Here is a 22,108-nt window from a genome sequence, read left to right on the forward strand (position 1 = left end):
AGTTTGGGGGGTTTATAGGCAGTAGCCATTCGGTCATGCTCCTCCACTTCCTCACATGACCATCCTGCCTTTTTAGGATGGGGTTTGAGCTGACCCCTTGCTAAGGGCCCAGAATTCCACAGTAGCTGAAAGCCCTGTACATCTTTTCTCCTATCACGGTCTTACGCAACCCAGACGCATTTCAGTGTCCTGGCAGGGATCACAGGGAGGCACAAGCATGGGCAGCCTCTGTCCCTTGTTTCCGCATGTCCCCGATACTGGCATTGGCAGGCCGACAACCCTTGTAGGTGTGAGTTGCAATAAAACCAACAGATTCAAGGTCTAGAGGCGGCACTGAAGAAGCCCTTCAGGGATGTCTGTCTGCAGGAGCCTGGAGTACTCAAGGTGAAACTGGGAGCGTGTTCCACATAGTGGAGGCAGGATGTGTTTTTCAAACATTTTGGCTTCAGAAGATCGTGCAAACATGCACAAGGGCCTGAGAAGGAGGCCAGCTATCCCACGTGCCTTTATATCTCACGCGTTCAAAATGGAAAATAACAGACTTCTTGGGACCTTCTGACACAGCAGTATGTGCTGCTTCCTTCTTCGGTGAGTGTTCCTGAATTGCACTGAGTCATTTGTATTAGTCAAGACAAAACAAAAAAGTAGTAATTGAACAATTTCTATCTTTAATATAAGTTAACTTAATCGTAGTTGCATTGTAACAATAAGGGACTGGCTCGCAAACAGTAGTGATAACGAGAGAGAATGTGGGAAGACCACATAGAGGAAGCGCCACCCAGGACTGAGATAGAGGATCCAAGGAAGAACAGCCCCTTCCCCAGAGCTGATATCAGACCTTTTTGGAGAGGGCAGAGCCATGGTTTACTGAATGGCAGGGAAGTCATCGGGTGCTGTACTTGGTGGAACTTGCTGGAAATCCTTCCTCTAGGATGCTGGGAAAATCTCTTCAGGGAGGTGTTTTATCAGAGGCACTCCACTACAAAGCTACCCAAGGTGAGTGCTGGGGAAAGCTGCTGGCCTCTTCGTGCTGCTGGCGAACATGCACTGCAGGAGCTGCGTGCTGGAGAAGCTGTGCTGGGGCAATCACACCAGAACCAGAAAGGGAAGTACCTTTCCTCTTGGCAGGGTGTCCCCGATATCCTCTGCTAACAAAGTTTAATATCCTGTTAATTGGCAAAGGAAAAAATATTCAAAGGTCCCAACCCAATTCTGCAGAGCCAACGAAGGATGAATATGGAGCTAAGAGGCAATCAATAACTGGCATATCTTTTTTTAAAAGATTTTATTTATGTGAGAGAGCGCACGGTGGGAGGAGCAGAGGGAGGAGAAGCAGGATTCTCACCAACCAGGGAGCCCGATGCGGGACTCAATCCCAGGACCCTGGGACCATGACCTTACCTGGAGGCAGACGCTGAAGTGACTAAGCCACCCAGGTGCCCCAATAACTGGCATTACTGTATGCTGGTGACTCCCAAATTTATACTCCTGCCCAGGCCTCTTTCCTTCGCCTTGAATTCTATGCCCAGTAACCTGATAAATACTGCTACTTCAGTGTCGGTTAGCCATCTCAAGCCTCATATATCCAAATGGAATTCTTCATTTCCTCTTCCACCCCCAACATCCTTATTCTATCTTTTTTATCTCGGGAAATGCCACCACCATTCATCCAGTCAACAAAAACCTGAGAATCATCTTTAACACTCCTCCTTACCTCACCTTCTAATGCAATCCATCGCCAAGTCTTGAATATATCTTCAGGATGGATCTTGAAAACATCAAAAATTCACCTGTCTGAATCACCATTGTCTCTCACTCTGTGTTACTACAAGGGCTTCTTCGCTTAATTTAGCCCCTGATTATACCACCAATCTATTCTCCAAAATAGTCTTGAAGGGTATGATTAGATCCTACAGCATGCTCACTTAAAACCCTTCACTTTTACAATGGGATTGTAAGGTCCTACCGTGTTTGATCTGGATCCTAGGCACCCCAGCCTCCTCTCACCATCCTGCTCCTTGTTTCCCATCTCTGCTCTAGCCTTTTTTTCACTTCCTGCCTCAGGTTTTTGTGATTGTCATTCCCTCTCCCAGGAATGCCCTTCCCTCAACCCTTCTCATGGGCTGGCTCACTTTCCTATTTTATGTTCAAATGTCACATAATAAATGGGACCTCTGATCATGCCATCTAAAGTGCACTTTCATTACTATCTATCACGTCACCTGATTTATTTCCTTTATCACATTTATTACCAATAGTAATTATCTTGTTTGTTATGTCTGTATTTCCTTTTAAATAAGCTCCCTGAAGGCAGAGATGTTGCCTCTGTTGTGCACGACATTTACAGCCCTATGCAGCCCCACGACCCCAAGATCACAACCTGAGCCAAAACCAAGAGTCGGGAGGCTCAACTGACTGAGCCACCAAGGTGCCCTGGAAAGTTCTTAATTACAGTGAAATGTCAGCTAACAAATATAAAGGAAAGGATGGGGTTTGGAAAAATCTACATTTAGCAATGGTCAAATTTATAACTGACTTAGACAAGAATCATCAATGGATTCTAAAACCGATGAGCTGTTGAAGAAAAACAGGACCTAACATAGTCTCAAAGTGGTTCCCTACAAATAACTAATTACAAAGGTAAAAATAGTAACTTTACAGTGTAGACATCTGAAAGATTCCTCATGAGTCATGTAACCAAAGTCAACATTAGCCAAAAAGCCTGTCCTGAGAAAGACACATTATATGGTTTCTCTGCCAAAATGAGTAACCTGAATCTAATCATGAGAAGACATTAGACAAACCCAAATTGAAGGACATTCTTTAGACTGACCATCTTCCACTTTTCAAAAATTTCAAGAACTTGAAAGACAATTTATAAAAATGGAAGAACTATTCCAGATTAACAGAGACTAAAGAGACATGACAATTAAATGATCCTGGATTAGATTTGGGACCAGGAAAAGCAGTAGCTATAAAGGCCATTCTTGGGAAAATAATGAAAACTGAGTAAGGGGTATAGATTAAGCAGTAGGATTTTATCAATGTTAATTTCCTTTTTTTAAATGATTCTGCTTTGGTTTTCTAAGAGGGTATCTTTCGTCTATGGCTGTCTGAATGCACCTGATCTCTTCTCATCTAAGAGGGTATCTTTGTTTTTAGGAAATACACACTGAAATATACAGAAGTCAAGAAGCAGGATTCTGCAATTTAGTTGCATTCTTCAGGAAAATTGTGTGTGTATGTGTGTGCGTGTGTGTATAGGGAGAGATTGAACAAATGATAAAGCAAATGGGGCAAATATACAAATTCAAGAAGCTTAAAACTCCAAGTGAGATAAATTCAAAGAGATCCACACCAAGAAACATAATCAAACTGTAGAAAGCCAAAGAAAAAAGAATCCTGAAAGCAGCAAGAGAGAACAAATTCATCACATAAAAGGGATCCCAAAAAGAATACAAATGGTTTCTTACCAGGAACTGTGGAGGCTAGAAGGCAGTGAGTTCACATATTTGAAGAGTTGAAAGAAAAACCTGTCAGCCAAGAATTCTGTATCTGTGGGTGCCTGGGTGGTACAGTCAGTTAAGCATCCAGGTCTTGGTTTTGACTCAGGTCGTGATCTCAGGATTGTGAGACTGAGCTCCTCATTGGGCTCCGTCCTCAGCATGGAGTCTGCTTGAGATTCTCACTCCCTCTCCATCGGCCCCTCCTTCTCTCTCTAAAATAAATTACTTTTTAAAATTAATTAATTAATTAAAAAAAGATTATATCTGGCAAAACTCCTCTTCAAGAATGAAGGAGAAATTAAGACATCCCCAGATAAACAAAAGCTAAGGGAATTTGCTACTGGTGGACCTGCACCGTAAGAAATGCCCAAAGGAATCCTTCAGATTGAAAAGCAAATGACACTAGACAGTAAACTGAAGCTACATGAAGAAATAAAGAACACTGGGAAAGGTAAATACCTAGGTAAATGTAAAAGCCAGTGTTGGGGTGCTTGGGTGGCTCAGTCAGTCAGTTGAGCATCTGACTTCAGCTCAGATCGTGATCTCAAGCTCCTGGGGTCCAGCTCTGCATCAGGCTCCCTGCTCAGCAGGGAGTCTGCCTTCCCTCTCCCCTTTCCTCTGCTCATCCTCTCTTTCTCTCAAATGAATAAATAAAATCTTTAAAATAAATAAAATAATTAATTTTATTTTTTAATCCAAGAGAGAGCACGAGCACAAGCAGAGGGAGAAGCAGGCTCCCTCTGCTTGGGCAAGTTAGCAATGTGGGACTCAATTCCAGGACATTAGGATCATGACCTGAGCTGAGGGCAGCTGCTTAACCAGCTGAGCCACCCGGGTGTCCCTAAATAAAATCTTTTTTTATTTTTATTTTATTTTTAAGATTTTTTTTTATTTATCTGACAGAGATCACAAGCAGGCAGAGGCAGACAGAAAGAGAGGAGGAAGCAGGCTCCCTGCTGAGCAGAGAGCCCGATGCGGGGCTCGATCCCAGGATCCTGAGATCATGACCTGAGCCGAAGGCAGCGGCTTAACCCACTGAGCCACCCAGGCGCCCCATAAAATCTTTTTTTAAAAAGACTTTTCCTATATGATTTAAAAGGCACAAACATAAATCATTAATTGTAAACCTGTGTTAACAGGCATACAATTTTTAAATCTGTGACAGTAACAAGGGGACAGAGATGTAGATGTACAGAATATAAGCAATTTTAAATAAGTTGGTATTCAAACTATGTTGTTATAAGATGCAAATTACAGTCACAAAGCTAACCACTAAGAAAATGAATTTTAAAATATACAGAAAAGAGAATCAAAATGGTAGGCTACAGAAAAACAAGTGCATATCAAAAATGCAGTAATGAAAGAATTGAGGAATAAAAAAAATATGCCATATAGAGAACAACTGGCAAAATGGCAGAAGTCATTCTTTATTAGTCATTACTTTAACTATAAATGGATGAAACTCTGCAATTAAAAGTCAGAGACTTGCGGAGTGTGTTCTCTTAAAGACTCCATCTATATGCTGTCCAAAAGAGTTTCACTTTAGATTCAAAGACACAAAGAGGTTGAAAGTAAAAGGATGGAAAAACGTATTCCATGCAATTATTCGAGTAAATTTTACATTAGAAAAAGGGTTATAAGAAACAAGAAGGACATTATATACAGAAAAAAAGTTTAATCCAACAAGATGATACAACAATTATAAGCATATATGCATCTGAATCAGAGCACCAAGTACATATGAAACGAGAAATTGAGGGAGAAATTGACAATTTTACAATAATAGTCGGAGACTTCATTATCCCACTTTTAATAATGGATAGAACAACCAGAGGAAAGATCAAGAAGGAAAGAGAGTACTTGAATGATGGTATAATCCAAGTATACCTAGCAGACATACATATAGAACTCTTCACCTAACAATAATGGAACACACATTCTTCTCAAATGCGCACAGAACACTGTCCAGAGTAAAACATATTTTAGGCCAGAAAACAAGTTTTTTTTTTAATTAAAAATTTTCAGCTTTATTGAGATATAATTGACATATAACATCATGTAAGTTTAAGGTGTACAATGTGTTGATTTGATATGCTTCTATACTGCAAATGTTTCTATCAGCGTTAGCCAACCTGTATCATATCACATAATCACCACAGAAAATGAATTTTAATAAATTCTGAAAAATCATAAAAATGTCTTTTCTAATTACAGTGGAACAAAACTAGAAATCAGTAACAGAAGGAAAACTCACAATAACTGAATATTTTTTAAAAATGCTCTTAAATAACCAGAAGTCAAAGAAGAAATCATAAAGGAAATTAGAAAATATTTTGAGACAAATGAAAATAAAAGCACAACATACGAAACATAGTGAATGTACTGAAAGCAGTGCTTAAGTGAAATTTCTACCTGCAAACATCTATAGTTAAGAAATCTCAAATCAGGGGCGCCTGGGTGGCTCAGTGGGTTAAGCCGCTGCCTTCGGCTCAGGTCAAGATCTCAGGGTCCTGGGATGGAGTCCCGTATCAGGCTCTCTGCTCAGCAGGGAGCCTGCTTCCCTCTCTCTCTCTCTCTCTCTCTGCCTGCCTCTCTGTCTACTTGTGATCTCTGTCAAATAAATAAATAAAATCTTTAAAAAAAAAAAATCTCAAATCAGTAACCTAACTAAACACCTTAAAATTTTTTTAAGTAGGTTCCGCACCCAATGTGGGGATAGAACTCATGACCCTGAGAGCAAGAGTCTCATGCTTCACCTACTGAGCCAGGTGCCCCCATACACCTTAAAGGAACTAAATAAAAAGAAGCACAAACTGAGCCAAAGTTAGCAAAGAGTAGGAAATAAACATTAGAGTGGAGAAAAGTGAAATAATAGGGTAAAAAGAGAATATAGAAAACAAAACCAAAATTTTTTTTAAAAATCAGCAGAACTGGGGCTCCTTGATGGCTCGTTGGTTACGCATCTGGCTTTGGCTCAGGCTCCCTGCTCAGCAGGGAGTCTGCATCTCCATCTCCCTCTGACCCTGATTCCTGCTGGGGCTTTCTCTCTCACTCTCTGAAATAAACAAATAAAATCTTAAAAAACAGCAGCAACAACAACAATCAGCCAGATTGACAAATATTTAGCTAGAATGTCAGAGAAAGAGGACTCAAATTGCTAAAATCAGAAATTAAAGAGGGGACATTACTACTAACTTCACATAAAGAAAAAGGATGATAAGAAAATACTATGAACATACATACACCAACAAATTAACCAAAGGAAATGGACTAATTATTAGAAATAGAAAACCTACCAAGTCTGAATCACCAAGAAATGGAGAATCCAGATAGATCTGTAACTAGTGACAAGGTTGAACCAGTAATCAAAAACCAATGAAGAAAAGCCTTGGACTGGATGGTTTTGCTGGAGAAGTCTACAAAACATTTAAAGAACTAATACCAATCCTTCTCAAACTTTCCCAAAAAACTGAAAGTGCAGGGAATGCCTTCTAACTCACTAATTCATTTGTTGCCCCAATACTGAGCCAGACAAAGATACTATAGGAAAAAACAAAAATGAAAACAAAAACTACAGATCAACATCCCCTATGAATATTGATACAAAAATTCTCAACAAAATGTGAACTGAATTCCACAGCATATCAAAGGGATTATATATTGTGCCCAAGTGGGATATAGTCCTAGAATATAAAGATGGTCTAAAGAGAGTTAAAGGTGAAAAAATTACCTTATCTTCTCAATTGAGAGAGAAAAATCTTGTGACACAATTCATGATAAAACACTCAACAGACTAGGAATGGAGTGAAACTGACTCAGTATAAGAAAGCCACATATGAAAACCCAGGGCTAACATTCTATTCAACGGGATAAGAAAGTGTTGCCACTGAGATCAAGAATAAGACAAAGATGCTCGTCCCACCCCCCCAATTCTATTCAGCATTGTGTTGGAAGTTCTAGCCAGAGTAACTAGTCAAGAAAAAGAAGTTAAAAGCATCCAGGTTAGAAAGGAAAAAGTAATTTCTGCTCAAATAAGTGATTTTGTATGTAGAAAACCCTAAGATTCTACAGAAAAAAACTGTTAGAATAAATAGAGCAATGTAGTAATACAAAATCAACACACAGAAATCAGTCACCCCTCTATATACTAACAATGAGCAACCTAAAAGAAATTAAGAAAATTCCAATTATAATACCCTCAAAAGGAATAAAATACTTAGAAATTAATTTAATCAACAAGGTAAAAGATTTGTACAATGAAAACTTTAAAACCTTGCAGAAAACAAAGATGACAAAGAAATGGAAAGAAATCTCATGTAAATTGGGTTGTTTGTTGTTGAGTTTTAAGAGTAACAGTCCCTTATCAGATAAGTAATTTGCAAATATTTTCTTCTGTGAGTTACCTTTGTATTCTGTTGACTGTGCCCTTTGGTGCACAAAAATTTTAAATTTTGATAAGTCCAATTTTTGTTTTTTCCTTTTATTACCTGTGCTTTTGGTGTTGCATAAGATACTACTGTCAAATACAATGTCATGAGGCTTTTCAGCGGTGTTTTCTTCTAAATTGTATATCTTACATTTAGGTCTTTAATCCAGTTTGAGTTCATTTTTGTATATGGTGTTAGGTAAGGGTCCAAATTCATTCTTCTGTTAATTTTATGTCACTATATTTTACAATAAACAGTTTTAAAAACTATCATACCCTTTCATGAGTAAAAAAACAGCCTGTAAACTAAGAATAGCAGGGAACGTCCTCAACATGATAAAGGCCATATACGAAAAACCCAGAGGTAACATCATACTCAATGGTGAGTGAACATTTTCCCAAGATCAGGAACAAGACAAGGATGCCTGCTTTTTTCCACTTTTATTAATACATTTTCATTTCTCTTGGGTAGAGTCTTCTTATCTAACCTTTCTATGCATTCTGACTCTTCCCATCAATCCTTTTGCTTTGTCTTTCCTCTTAACTTCCACATTATTCCTCTTGTATGTCTTCCTCTTCTATTTTTTTCTTCCCACTCTCCTTTTGCTGGCTCTTTTTCTTTTGACCCAAGATGAATCTTTGATTCTTTAATCTTTTGATTCCAAGATGAGTTTTTAGCCCTTTTTTAATCCTCACTTTTTCCAATGGGACTGATTTTTATAAATTCATATGCAAAGGGAGCACCTGGTGGCTCGCTCAGTTAAGCGTCTAACTCTTGATTTCAGGTCAGGTCAGGATCTCAGCCTTGTGAGATCAAGCCCTGAGTTGGGCTTAAGATTTTCCCTCCCTCCCTCCCTCCATCCCTCCATCAATCAATCAATAAATATCAAAAGAAATTCACATGCAAAAGTCGCACAAGTTGAAATTAAAAATACAGCGAATATCCATATACATATCAAGAGATAAAACACTAAATTCAAGAACTAAAACATCGCTTCCTCAGTTAAACAGAACCTTGGGGCCCCTCTCCAGTAGCCTCCCACCCCGCCGTCTCCGAGAGAGAAGCAAACCGGGTAGCTTGTCCCACTCACGTCCTACCCACCAGCGCCCTCACTCTGGCTCCCTCCCACGCTGACCGAGGGGTTGTCCCCGCACTCACTGTGTCCGTTACCTTTGATCCCTCCTCCTGCCTCCCCCCAGTTCACTCCGCTGCGCTGCACGGCGGGGAGGCGTCGAGAGCGCTCCCGCACCCGTCCCCGCACCGAGCACCTTGCCCAGGTCCTTGCGCACCCGCGCGACGAGCTCCCTGGCCCTTCGCTCGAATCACTTTCCCGGCCGGGGCTCTCCCCTCCGCGGCCGCAGACGCTCGCTCCGCACGCTCCCCTCCCCGCGCCATCTCCATCTCCTGCGCTCCCGGGAGCTCGTTCGCCGGCCCCCGCCTCCCCTGCGGAAGGTCCGACACTCCCCGGGTCCTCGCCGGGCACAGGGGACACGCGGGGAGGGTTCGTGGCTGGGAAGTAACCGACCAACGAGGGACACACAAACCGGAGTCCACGGACGCCTGCGGCTCACGCGCACCCAGACCCGGGCGCCGGCGGGCAGCACCGACGTCCGACAGACGAGTGGACGGCGAGGGCCGCGGCCGGGGGGCGGCGGCGGGGCCACTTCTGGGGCGTGACCGGGAAAGAGAAGAAAACGCGCTCGAAGCGAAGCTGGCGTGCGGCCACCGGGAGCGGGGTGCGGGCGTCCTCGGCGGCGCAGAGACCCCTCCGCCGGGGACACGCCCTCCGCCCCCGACCCGTCCCCACCGAAGGCGCCGGCTCGCCCCCAGCGCCGCCCCCTCACCCACCTTCCACCACAAGCCCGCGTCTGCGGGGGCCGCGCTCCGCCCGCGTTCGGGGACAACCGGGAGCTAGTCCGCCTGGGTCCGCAGGGGACGACCGGGCGCCTGTCCGAGGCCACCGGGACAGCTAGGAGCGAAGCCGGTCTGTGATGCCACAGCTCCGTCCCCTCCGTTGGGCCGCGACCCGCAGACGGCGTCCAGCAGACCGAGGCGGCCGCAGGGCCCGACGCTCCTGACCTCCCAGCGACCGGGTCCGCGGGCCTCGGCGCCGCTCCGCCGTCAGGACGGCCTCCGGCCCAGCCGACCTCCCTCCGGGCCGGGACCTCGGAAACCAGGAGTCCCGGCACCGAGAGGGTCAGGGTTACGGTTTCCCACGCGGCCTCGCTCCCCGCGGGCCGGCGACCCGGCGACCGCTGCTGCCTCGGCGGCGGCTGTGCGCGGCCTCGGCGGCGTCCGGCTCCCGAGCACGCGGCGGTGGCGTCGAGGGCCGGCGGGCACCGGGGCAAGCGGGCACGGGGACGAAGCGCTCGCTCCTCCGCCTGCCGCGACCGCCGGCCTCGACACCGCCCCCGCGCCCGACTGGGCACCGCGGGCACCGCCTCTGCCTCGCTCCGCCCAGCGCGGGCCCAGAGCGGCGCCGCGACGACTTCCTCCCTCCGCAGGCCGGGACCGGAAGTGGCGTCGTGCGTGCGTGACGGGCGCTCGCGGCGCCGGGGGCGGGGCGCGAGGGAGGGAGGGCCGGCCGGAGGGCGGGTCGCGGACTGGCGGAGCGGGGACCCTTTGAGCGAGGCGCGGAGGGCGGCGGTCCCGACGCCGTGGAGCCGCAGCGCAGGTACGGGGCGCTGGGGCGCCGGCGGGGGCTGCGCGGCTGTCGGCTGCGGGCGGCGCGGCGGGGCGGGGGCGCCGTCCGGGCGGGGGCTGCTGGGTCATCCGCCCGTGCCGCCTCCCCGGCCGGGGCTGTTTCGCTCCGGCGCGTCCAGCCGCCGTCGGGCCCAGCCCCGGGCGCAGCGGCGCGGCCCTCACCGGCCGTCTCAAGCCTGTGGTGCCCAGCCGGGCGTTCCGGGCGTTCCAGGCGCTCGCGCCGCCTGCTGCGGGCCCGGCCGCGCCCCGACGTACACGCGCCTGTCGTTCCCGGCGCCCGCCCCGCGCGACGGCTCCGTTCTCGCTCTCCAGCGCGGAGGCTGCGGGGACCCTGCGGGCTCGGGCCCCGGGCCGCTCGGGGGCCCATCCGCGTGGACGGCGCAGACCGGGTCGCAGCGACGCCGGGGCTTCCGACCCCGCGTGGGTGCTGGGGGCGGAGAGGTCCGGGGGCGGGGGGCGTGCGGGCTTTCCCGGTTCCGGGCCTCGAACTCCTGTCGCGACTTCGCCGGCGGCCGGGGGCGGGGGGGCCTGGGGCGGGCGGGGAAGCCCCTGCTCGCGAGCTGTGTCGGAGGACCGCGGGGTGATGCCGTCGCGGAAGTTCGGGCGGGCGGGGGGGCGCTTAGAGGGTCACGGACGGCCGCGTCGGCCTGGGTCCTGCGCTCGTCCTGCCCTGAGGTGAACGCGGAAGCCGCCGCGCATGTCGCGGCCTCACGGCGCTGGGGTGGAGGGCGTCGGCTCGGGTGCTCGGGTTTGCGGGTCGGGGCTGTGGGTCTGGAAACCGCGTCTGGCCGTGTCCCGCGACCCCGGGGCTGCGTGTAAAGTCTGTGAGCTGGAAACTCGCACCGAGGAAGCTGCGGGGCGGGGGGGCCGGGCCAGGCGGTGGTGCGCGGCGGAAGCTTGGCGGAGGTCGCGGTCTCTGCGCGGACGGCGGGACGGGGTCCGGGTTGGAGGGGTCACTTGCCTTCCGAACGGGATGCGGGTCAGGGACAGCGAAGGTCCTTCCGCGCCACGTCCGGACCGAGCGGAGACGGAGCCCCGGGGCCGACCGCAGCCCCGTCGGGGAGCTCGCGGTGTGGGGTCGCGAGGACCGGGTCCCGGGGAGACGAGCGGGGGTGGGGGGACGCGGGGCCGGGACGAGTCGGCGGTGCCTGCAGAGGACTGGGTGGCGGTGGACGCGCCCTCGGGAGGCACGCGGTGGCTCACCGTCACCCCCTGATGAGTAACTTACGTGTTGTTTGGCACTCGGGTGAGGCTCCTGAGACGCTTCGGGAAAAAGCTGGACTTCGTGGTGCTGCTTGCGAGTTAGATGGTGAAGCTCCTGTGTCTGATGACGCTCCTTGGGGCAGAAGCCGTGGTTCTTACTGCGGTAGAGCAGTTTCCGTGTTTCTGGTGGCTTACGCGTGTGTGGTCACCCGGGGTGAAGAGCTGTCATTGTCTCCGTGACTCGGACGGGTGCGCAGTTAAAGGTGGCGAGTTAGCAGAGCGTGAGTTCAGGAATGGGTGAGACGGTACACACTGAGATTCTTAAGCTTTATTTTCCTCAGATGACGTCGGGGAGACTGCTGGAATCCCTGAAGCAGCAACGTAGCAAGAGCCTTTGGGTCTCAGTTCTGTGTTGCTTCACCTAAAGGTGTGGCTGGCGGCCTCCTGTACCCCAGGCACAGGCCGCTCAGAAGGAGATGGTCAGCAAGCTCATGAACCGTTTTTTGAAGCTAGTCTCTTCAATTCCCAAGCAGAATAAATAACCATAATTGCATTTCTGGTGATTTGGCCTGTATTTTAAAATTAAAAATGACTTTTGGGGGATTTTTACATGGGATATATTTGTAATTTTCGGGTGCTCCAGAGTGAAAAATACATAATGAAACTTTTATTTTTGTAGTTCCTGTTGTTAGAGTTTCCTAATTTTAGACACAATATTTGCTTTCTTTTGGACTACAAAAAAGGTCATGCGTTTACAAGTTGAACTCATAAAGTGCTCATTAATAGAAGAAAATACCTTACTGTTACGATGTTTTTTAAGTGGAGCGTGTCATTTACTTAGGTCACGTCTTCTTCCAGAAAGCATTGGTAGCGGCTTACAGAGATACAGCATGTTATTGAGAACATACAGAAGTAAGGGGGTGATGAACTTAGCACCGAGGGAGAAAAACGAAGATGCAAACACATCTGTGAGATCCTCATTAAGGTGGAAGGGGACCTGTACACAAAGCACTTAGACCGGGTTAAATACTTGTTAGTGGGGCTCAAATTTGACTGCTTTTTAGCAGCCAGTTCAGAGAGAAGCATAATCAGTTGCACAGTTCAGTGACTCTAAGTTAAAAGGCCAATTTCTCTTTTGGATTCTGAGACTCCTTGTACTGACAGACTCCTCAGCTACATCTTTAAGGGCATAACAACATTTCAGAGGACTGTGTTGTGCTTTACTTTGTTTTTTAGTTAGAAGTCTTTGTTGCCTCATTGTGTAGGTTGATGACAGAACATCAGAATGTAATTCAGCAAAAGCAGTTCTGGTGCTGGCGAGATAATGTGATCTAAGTACTTAGATTTCTACACTAATTTAATTTAAGCGTCTGTTTTAGACTATCTGGATAAGTCAGTGGGGATCGTACGTTCTTCAGGTCACCTTCCATAAGCACGTTCTCAGTGGAGCTTTCTGGGACAGACTTAGAGCAGTGGTCTTGCTTCCTGACAAGTTCCTCGAGTACCTCTGTATGTTGTTCTTGTATATTATTTCACCACAGAGCCATGTTTTTGGCAGGCGTGCTTTATGTTCATCAGCGTTATGAATGTGGAAGCATCTGACGAGGATGAATGCTTGAGTGAAAGTCACCTCACCTCCACATAGAGATGGGCTTAGGGAATACCCAACCATTTCTAGAAGGAGGTTCAGGCTGTTAGCTGGGGCCTAGAGAACGTTGGCTTGAAAAGTCCAGACCTATAATTTATTTCTTTAATATGAACAGATCCATTCCTCTTAGATGGAGTGTCTAGAAAATTAATATATTTGTATTTTGTTCAAGCTAAAAAACTGCCTGTTTAACAATAGTTCAGATTTATCAGATTTATCAGTGGTAGCATAGGCCAGGCACTGTGTGAGTAGGAAGTCCTTCAGTTGTGTGATCTCAGTGTTGTCCTCTCCCTTCACCCTCCTTGAAGACACAAAGAAACGTGGCTCAGCGCAGGAGCTTGTTTCAGGTCATACAAGAGGTGGTGGAGATCTGAACTCTGGTAGGCTGAGTCAGCGGTCAGCACTTAACCATGACTTTGTAATACCTGCTGCAGAGTAGACTGTGAACTCCCAAGGGGAGAGCAGACACACACAGTTAATAGAGTGAGCACATGGGCAAGTATTGGAACCCACTATTACAAAAGGGCCTTGAACAGTTTGGGATCTTTCTATCCAGATGATGGTTGGGGAGCTGCAACTTTTAAGGCATTTGGTCATAGTCTGTAAAGCTGGGGGCGGGTCTTCTAAGCATTCATCAGGATTGGCAAAGTGGGGATATTTTTTGTGTTTGCACCTAAAATACATATATTTTTTCTTTCTGTTGGCTCTGAATTTGTCTTGACATCAGGAAACCCACCATAATATTTATAAAAATAGTGCACCATTCTAGAAAAAGAGGTTGATATTCATATTTTATTTTTTTAAGATTTTATTTATTTATTTGACACATAGAGAAATCACAAGTAGGCAGAGAGGCAGGGGTGGGGGGAAGCAGGCTCCCTGCTGAGCAGAGAGCCAGATGTGGGACTCAATCCCAGGACCCTGCGATCATGACCTGAGCTGAAGGGAGAGGCTTAACCCACTGAGCCACCCAGGCGCCTGAGTAAACCATTATTTATTGTGCATTTTCATATGCAGCTATTTCAGGTAATTCCAAATTATTTTTTTGAAGTATTCTAATACAGTTCCTTTGGTATATTGTAAATTATGACCTAGCTTATGAAACTGCAGAATCAAGAACATCCTTATTCATCTTTAGTCAGTAAACGAGAGGTGGAAGTGTTGTTGCCTAAATGTAGTTAAGTAACTTAGTGGTTCCTTAATTGCATTTCCATAGAGCTTTTGACATTGTTTTTAAAACATGTTCCTGAAAAATGACTTGGGCTAGTGACCACAGTTTTGAATAGGATATTACAAGAAGAATGCAAATAAAAAAAAATGTGAAAACAAAAAACAGAATTGTATGCTGATGAGATAAAATGTCTAAAATCCATTGTAATTAGTGTCTCAGGAAGTAATATGCTTGGCTTCTACTTAGCGAGTTGAGTTATATCTTTATTTGTATAAATTAAGTAGCCATTGCAATTGTAGTTGTAGTGTGGTAAGTGTAGGGTTTTTTTGTCTAGGCTTTCAAATGTTGTACAGTCATGGGCGGACACATCTTAAGTATCATTTACGAGGATTAATCAGATGGCAAAGTGCGTTCATACCCATATGCTAAACTGCTCCATATTTAAGTTCTTTGAATAGCAACTGTATGTAAACACTGGTTTCTTCCAAGAGTCTGCTTTTGTTCTTGGACGTACTTGGGAACAAATTGCAGACACTTTTTTGTCATTGTTGTTACCCACAAGAGGGTATAGGCTATTTATTTCAAGAAGAACTTTCCCATCCCTGTGTAGACCATCAAAAAAAAAGAAAAAAAAAAAGGAGAAATAAGAACTTTTGCTTTCTTAGTACGTAGGGCTAGTAATTGAATAAGTAAATTAGAAAATAAAAATCTCAACTTATTTCTTATTTTGTTTAAAGTAATGCTTGAGAAATAAGCTAAGATTCTTTGACGTTTAAAGTTCTTAGATTCTAACAGAAAAACTGATCAGGAGGTTGGATTTTAGGCCCAGCCAGTTCCAGCCCCAAACACAACCACTAAGGGTTACGATGGTGAGTCTGCCATTTATGTAAGTGTAATGCAAAGATGTCAGTTTCATTCTTCAGTCAAAGCTTGAACTATATTTGGAGAAGAAGAATTAAGTGCTTTTTAAAAGATTTTTTTTAAAGACTTTATTTATTTAACAGAGATCACAAGCAGGCAGAGAGGCGGGGGGGGGGGGGGTGGAGCAGGCTGGATGCGGAGCTCTGTCTCAGGACCCTGACAACATGACCTGAGCCAAAGGCAGAGGCCCAACCCACTGAGCCACCCAGGCGCTCCTCTACTTACTATTTTAAGACCCACAAGAAATGATTGTTTTTTGAAATCAATATTTATGTGTATTTACTTACATGTTTACTGTTTCCATTATTTTTTTATCCTTCCTTATTTGTGTTTCTCTTTGGGATAGACAGATTTTTCTTTCCATTTGAAGAGTTCTCTCTCCTATTTCTTCTAATGCTAGTAGGCCCATAATGAATTCTTTATAATTTTTTTTTTTTACTTTTAGAGAGAGTGTGCATGAATGGTGGTGAGTGGGATGGCAGGGGGGATAGTGTGGAGAGGCACAGAGGGAGAGAGAGAATCCCGAACAGGCTCAACGTGGAGCCTGACACAGGCCTTGATCTTACCACCTTGAGATCATGACCTGAGCCGAAATCTAGAGTCAGACGCTTAACTGACTGAGCCACCTAGGTGCCCCTATTCTGCCTTTATTTTTAAGGGGAACAATTATTAAACACCACATTCTAGGGGGGCATTTTTTTTCTAGCACTTTCAATAGGTCATTCTGTTGTCTTTAAGGCATTTATGATTTCTTTTGAAAATTTAGCTCTTGGGGGGCACCTGGGTGGCTCAGTGGTTTAAGCCTCTGCCTTCCGCTCAGGTCATGATCCGGGGGTCCTGGGATCGAGCCCCACATCGGGCTCTCTGCTCAGCAGGGAGCCTGTTTCCCTTCCTCTCTCTCTGCTGGCCTCTCTGCCTGCTTGTGATCTCTCTCTGTCAAATAAATAAATAAAAATCTTAAAAAAAAAAAATTAGCTCTTGGGTGCCTGGGTGGCTCAGTGGTTTAAAGCCTCTGCCTTTGGCTCGGGTCATGGTCCCAGGGTCCTGGGATCGAGTCCCGCATTGGGCTCTCTGCTCAGCAGGGAGCCTGCTTCCTGCTTCCTCCTCTCTCTCTGCCTGCCTTTCTGCCTGCTTGTGATTTCTCTCTCTGTGTGTCAAATAAATAAATAAAATAAAAAAGAAAATTTAGCTCTTAGTTTTATTGCCCCACTTATGAAAGTAATGTGTTTCTTTTCCTCTAGCTACTTTCAAAAGTTTCTCTTTGTTTTTGATTATCAGCTGTTAAGTATGCTGTATCTCTGTGTTGTGTTTTCTGCTTTGGGGTTCACAAAATTTCTTGGATTTGTTAGTTGTCTTTTTATCAGTTTTAAAAAATTTCATTAATATTGGTTCTTATTCATTCTTTCCTCTTCTTTTGAGGAACTTCAGTTACGTACTCCATAGACTTTTCCACAAAGTCCCTGATTCTCTTTACACTCCCCACTGTATTTCCTATTAGTTTTTCCTTCTGCTTCAGTGTGGGTGTATTTTATTGACTTGGGTTCCAGTTCTAATCCTCTCTTCTGTTAGGTCTGGTCTGCTCTTAAATCTACCCTTTGAATTCTTAGTTTTAGTTAAACTTTTCAGGTCTAGCATTTCATTTTGATTTTTAGGGATTACAATTCTCATTTAAAATTCTTCATTTTTGGGACGCCTGGGTGGCTCAGTTGGTTAAGCGGCTGCCTTCGGCTCAGGTCATGATCCCAGCGTCCTGGGATCGAGTCCCACATCGGGCTTCTTGCTCTGCAGGGAGCCTGCTTCTCCCTCTGCCTCTGCCTGCCATTCTGTCTGCCTGTGCTCACTCTCTCTCTCTCTCATAAATAAATAAAATCTTAAAAAAAAAAAAAACATTATAAAATTCTTCATTTTTAAAATATGTTCTTTCACCTTTTTCTCACCTATTTTTAATTTATTTTTCACTTTTAAATTAATTTAAATTTTAAGTTTTTAAAAAAGATTTTATTTATTTAGATCACAAGTAGGCAGAGAGGCAGGCAGAGAGAGTGGGAAGCAGGCTCCCCGCTGAGCAGAGAGCCCGGCGTAGGGCTCGATCCCAGGACCCTGAGACCATGACCTGAGCGGAAGGCAGAGGCTTAACCCAGTGAGCCACCCAGGTGCCCCTATTTTTCACCTTTTTTTTTTAATAGGGAATTTAAATAAGTATCTATTTAAGTCTTTCTGTGAACTTCATTGTCTGAATCATCTGAGCATCTCTTTCTATTGTCTTTTTTTTTTCTTTTTGGTTTTTAATTATGTAAATGCTGGGTGTTGTGAATAAAATGAAGCTCCAGAGGGTACTCTTTTTGTTTTTCAGAGAGGAAATCTCTCCTCCCTTTTGAGTAGGGGCTTATCACCTAATCCTATTAGGGACTGAGCTAATGGTCCAAGTCGTGTTGCTGGATTGATAAGGCTTTGTTTCCCTGGGTTTACCTTTACTACTATCAAGTAGTCATCCAAGGCTTCCTACTGTAGGGTAGTGAATTCACAGGGGTCTCTTCCCCTGGTGTCATATATACTATAATCTTTGTTTCTTGAGAATAGTGAGATTACTGAAAATTCCACTTTTTTTGATAACGATTTTATTGATTTGAGAGAGCGTGGGCGGGCGCAAGCACAGCACAAGCATCGGGAGAGGGGCAGAAGGAGAGGGAGAAGCAGACTCCCTGCTAAGCAGGGAGCCTGACCCACTCAGGTGCTCTCTCTCAGGATCCTGGGGTCATGACCTCAGCCAAAGGCAGAAGAAACTTAAACAGACTGAGCCACCCAGGCCCCCCCCCCCCTTTTTTAAAAAACGATTTTATTTTTAACTAATCTCTACACCCAACATGGGGGTTGAACTTACAACCCCAAGTTCAAGAGGTGTATGCTCCACAACTGAGCCCACCAGGCGCCCCTGTAAATTCCACTCTAGATTTTCAGAGGTTTTCCGTATGGTTTTGAAGCCCTCTCTTTGCAGCTGCAAAATTTGGTATATGTCCTTGGGCCTTGGTGGCTGGGGTGGGGGGGGGGTGGGACCAGCCTTATGTTAAGCCCAGCTCTCTTTGACTCTGGTTAACTAGGATTTTGGCTCCTTGAGTCTTGCCTTTCCTCTTTCCCAAAAGCTCTTGTAGTTCTTCTGCCTAAAGTAAGTCTGTATTCTCATCATTTCGTCCGAGAATCATCGATACACTTGGGGCAGAAGTGACTGCAGAATGTCGCTTTGTTTCTCCACAGTTTCTCTCTTTTTCCAGAATCCAGAAGCACCTAGATTCCTTTAGATTTTCTGATGCCTTTAAATAATGGATTTTAAACATGTATCTAGCTTTCCTTGTTCTCAGCAGGATTGTTGGTCGCCACAGACTACTCCATTGTATTTAGAAAAGAAGGTCTCCTACCAGTAAGGAAATCATGAGAAGAAATTAATCTTTTAATAATTGTTGTGCTTACTTTATAATTGTAGTTCTCGAAGAGTAGTCCTTAGCCACATCATCTGGGAACTTGTTAAGAATGTGGATTCTCAGGCCCTGCCCCTGACCTCCTGAATCAGGAACTCTGGGTTGGGACCCAATACTCTGTGCTTTAAGTCCTCCATGTGATACTGATTGCATGCTAAAATTTGAGAATAACTGCTTCATAAGATAGTTGTTTTGCTGTTTAAATTTCTACTTCTACCTTCACTGAGCCCTGGAGAGTGTATATGGGGAAAAAAAATGAAAGAAAATGGTCTGTATAGGTATTTTTTAGTCTTCTGAATAAATAATTCAATAAATGTAGGAAATGTGTGTTGATTAGTCAGTCTTTTCTGGGCACTGTGCTGTGTGTCTGTGAACACGGAATGGATATGTAAGCAAGCTTTTATAATAGAACATATTACAATAGCTGTATTTATAAAATCCTATACGAACCAGAAAGAATTATTCTGTCAGTGGGAAAAGGGGAGTCATGTTATTTGAATGGGGTGGAATTTGAAGGTGGACTAACAGGAGGGTTTTCTAGGCTTGTTCATGAATACGATGACTGTGTAAGTTACTGTGCAGAGCAGGTCATTTTTGATGACCCAAAGGGGTGCCTTTCTGCTAGGATAGCAGATGGAAGCCAGGACTGTTCTCATGAACTGGGATACGCGATTAACCAGTTTATAAAGAGCCAAGTGATGTTGCGAACCTGCAGTTCTGTGTTACCTTGTGGAAAACTCATTGCTTTCAACTATTTGTTTACAGTTACTATTTATAATTCTTTTTTTTTTTTTTAAGATTTTATTTATTTATTTGACAGAGATCACAGGTAGGCAGAGAGGCAGGCAGAGAGAGGAAGGGAAGCAGGCTCCCCACTGAACAGAGAGCCCGACGCGGGCCTCGATCCCAGGACCCTGGGATCATGACCTGAGCCGAAGGCAGAGGCTTTAACCCGCTGAGCCACCCAGGTGCCCCACTGTTTATAATTCTTATTGGATGATTTTTGTAGCTTTCCTAGGAGTGCTTCAAACAGACTAGCGCAGGATGACTTAAAGCTCTACAAATTCATTCTTTCGTAGTTACGGAGGCTAGAAATCTGAAATCAAGGTGTCCACAGGGCCCATGTTCTCTCCCAAGGCTGTAGGGAAGATGATTTCTGACTGCCCTGTAGCTCCTTGGCTTGCTGCCGCATCATTCTGATTTCCACCTCTATGACCATGTGGCCTCTGTGTCTTTATACCTGGGTGCCTCTCAGGGCCCATTTTATAAGGATACCAGTTACTGGATTTAGGGCCCACCCTAATCAGTATGACCTCATTCTATAATTACATCTGCCTAGAGCTGATTTCCAAATCAGGTTTCTTCCGCAGTATTGAGTTCAGCCTGTCTTTTGGGGGGCCATTATTCAACCCACAACAGATGCTATGTTTTTTATTTTATTCTGTCTTAAGGTTTTATTTATTCGAGGGGGGGAGATAGCAAGAGAGAGCATGAGTGGGGGAGAGAGGGAGAGGGAGAAGCAGGCTCCACGTTGAGCAGGGAGTGCAATGTGGGGCTCGATCCTGGGACCCCCAGGAGTGTGACCTGAGCTGAAGGCAGATGTACAACCAACTGAGCCATTCAGGCACCCCAGGAGGGTATGGTTTTCGCAACTTTTGAAAGTTTCTGGCGTTTAATGGGATTATATTTTTATTATACACAAGAGACTTCTCAGTGGCTTAGAACATAATGTATTTCATTGATCTAACGAATGTGAATACATTTTTAATTGAGGCAGTTGCTTTTCGTAGTTCTAGTCTCATAGGGGTGTGTGTGTCACTTTGTGCAGCTGCAGCTGGGTGAGGCCAAGGTGACGGGGCTGCCGCGAAGCTGAAACTACGGTGTGACTCTGAGGGAAACAAGCTGTTCATGGTTGAAACCACATAATGTGCTGCAGTTTGTTGCTCGTTCAAAGGGAGTGAAGAGGGAACATCTGGTCACTTACTTTCCCAAGAAGCTGACCCGTTGGAGGGTTGACTGCTTCCAGCGGCGGGAGGCCGGGGCCTGTAGGAAGTAGAGCAGAGTTTGTGTCATTAGCTGGGGAATAGCAAGCTCAGGTTGGAGTCCTAATTGTACTCGTCCGCTGAGGGTGCGACTTCAGCTCCGCACAGCGGGAGATTGTTGTCGGGGCCCGCCCCCGCCCCGTAAGAATGCTGCTCTGCTCTTCCGCAGCATAAACTCCCTTTATCTTCATGGGTTGATTTCGAAGTGGGCAGGCTAGTGTTTGGATACTTGGTTTTGTTAAATTTAACGTTGGAACTCTGCCACTGATTCTCAGGGTGATATATTTTTTTTAAAGATTTATTTATTAATTTGTGAGAGAGAGAGAGCATGAGCCCCGGCAGGGAAGGGGCAGAGGGAGGTGGACCGGGAATCTCAGGCGGACGCTGGAGCCTGACGACGCTGGAGACTGAGGCTGGGCTTGTCTCCCGAACCTGAGATCATGACCTGAGCCAAGTGAGAGTCTGATGCTGTACCCTGAGCCACCCAGGAGCCCCCTCAGTGTGATACTTACATTCATTTTGGAAGCAATGTAGTTAATAATATAAAAGTCAGTGAAATTCGGATATGGATTTTAAATATTGTCTGATTAAAATGGTGATAATGTCTTCATAATATAAAGTCAAGAACTAAAAGATAACATAAAAAAGAGCACCTGTAGGGGTGCCTGGGTGGCTCAGTGGGTTGAGCCTCTGCCTTCAGCTCAGGTCATGATCCCAGGGTCCTGGGATTGAGCCCCGTCGGGCTCTCTGCTCAGTGGGGAGCCTGCTTCCTCCTCTCTCTCTGCCTGCCTCTCTGCCTACTTGTGATCTCTGTCAAATAAATAAATAAAATCTTAAAAAAATCATGACCTGGGCCAAAACCAAGATCAGACACTTAACTGATTGAACCACCCGGACATACCTCCTCTGGCCCTTGTTTTGGGGGGTACCTCAACCCAGATTGAATCCTAGTTCTGGAGCAGAATTCACAGGAATCTCAACTGTCTCAGAAATAGAGATAATTCTTACTCTCTC

General features: G+C 45.6%; 1 protein-coding gene across 3 annotated transcripts in view; it reads left to right on the top strand.

The window, feature by feature from the left end:
* Positions 1-10,498: 10,498 nt before the first annotated feature.
* RABGEF1 (RAB guanine nucleotide exchange factor 1) overlaps positions 10,499-22,108 on the top strand; it is a 51,285-nt gene continuing 39,675 nt past the window's right edge. For 2 of the 3 annotated variants that reach the window (XM_032872363.1, XM_032872366.1), the window contains exon 1: positions 10,499-10,607. The gene's annotated coding sequence lies outside the window, so the exon portion shown is untranslated. The remainder of the gene's footprint in view (positions 10,608-22,108) is intronic. The other variant, XM_032872364.1, reaches the window with a different exon arrangement.

Source organism: Lontra canadensis, unplaced genomic scaffold, assembly GCF_010015895.1.
Source record: "Lontra canadensis isolate GAN:19392208 unplaced genomic scaffold, GSC_riverotter_1.0 scaffold45, whole genome shotgun sequence".
Lineage (NCBI taxonomy): Eukaryota > Metazoa > Chordata > Mammalia > Carnivora > Mustelidae > Lontra > Lontra canadensis.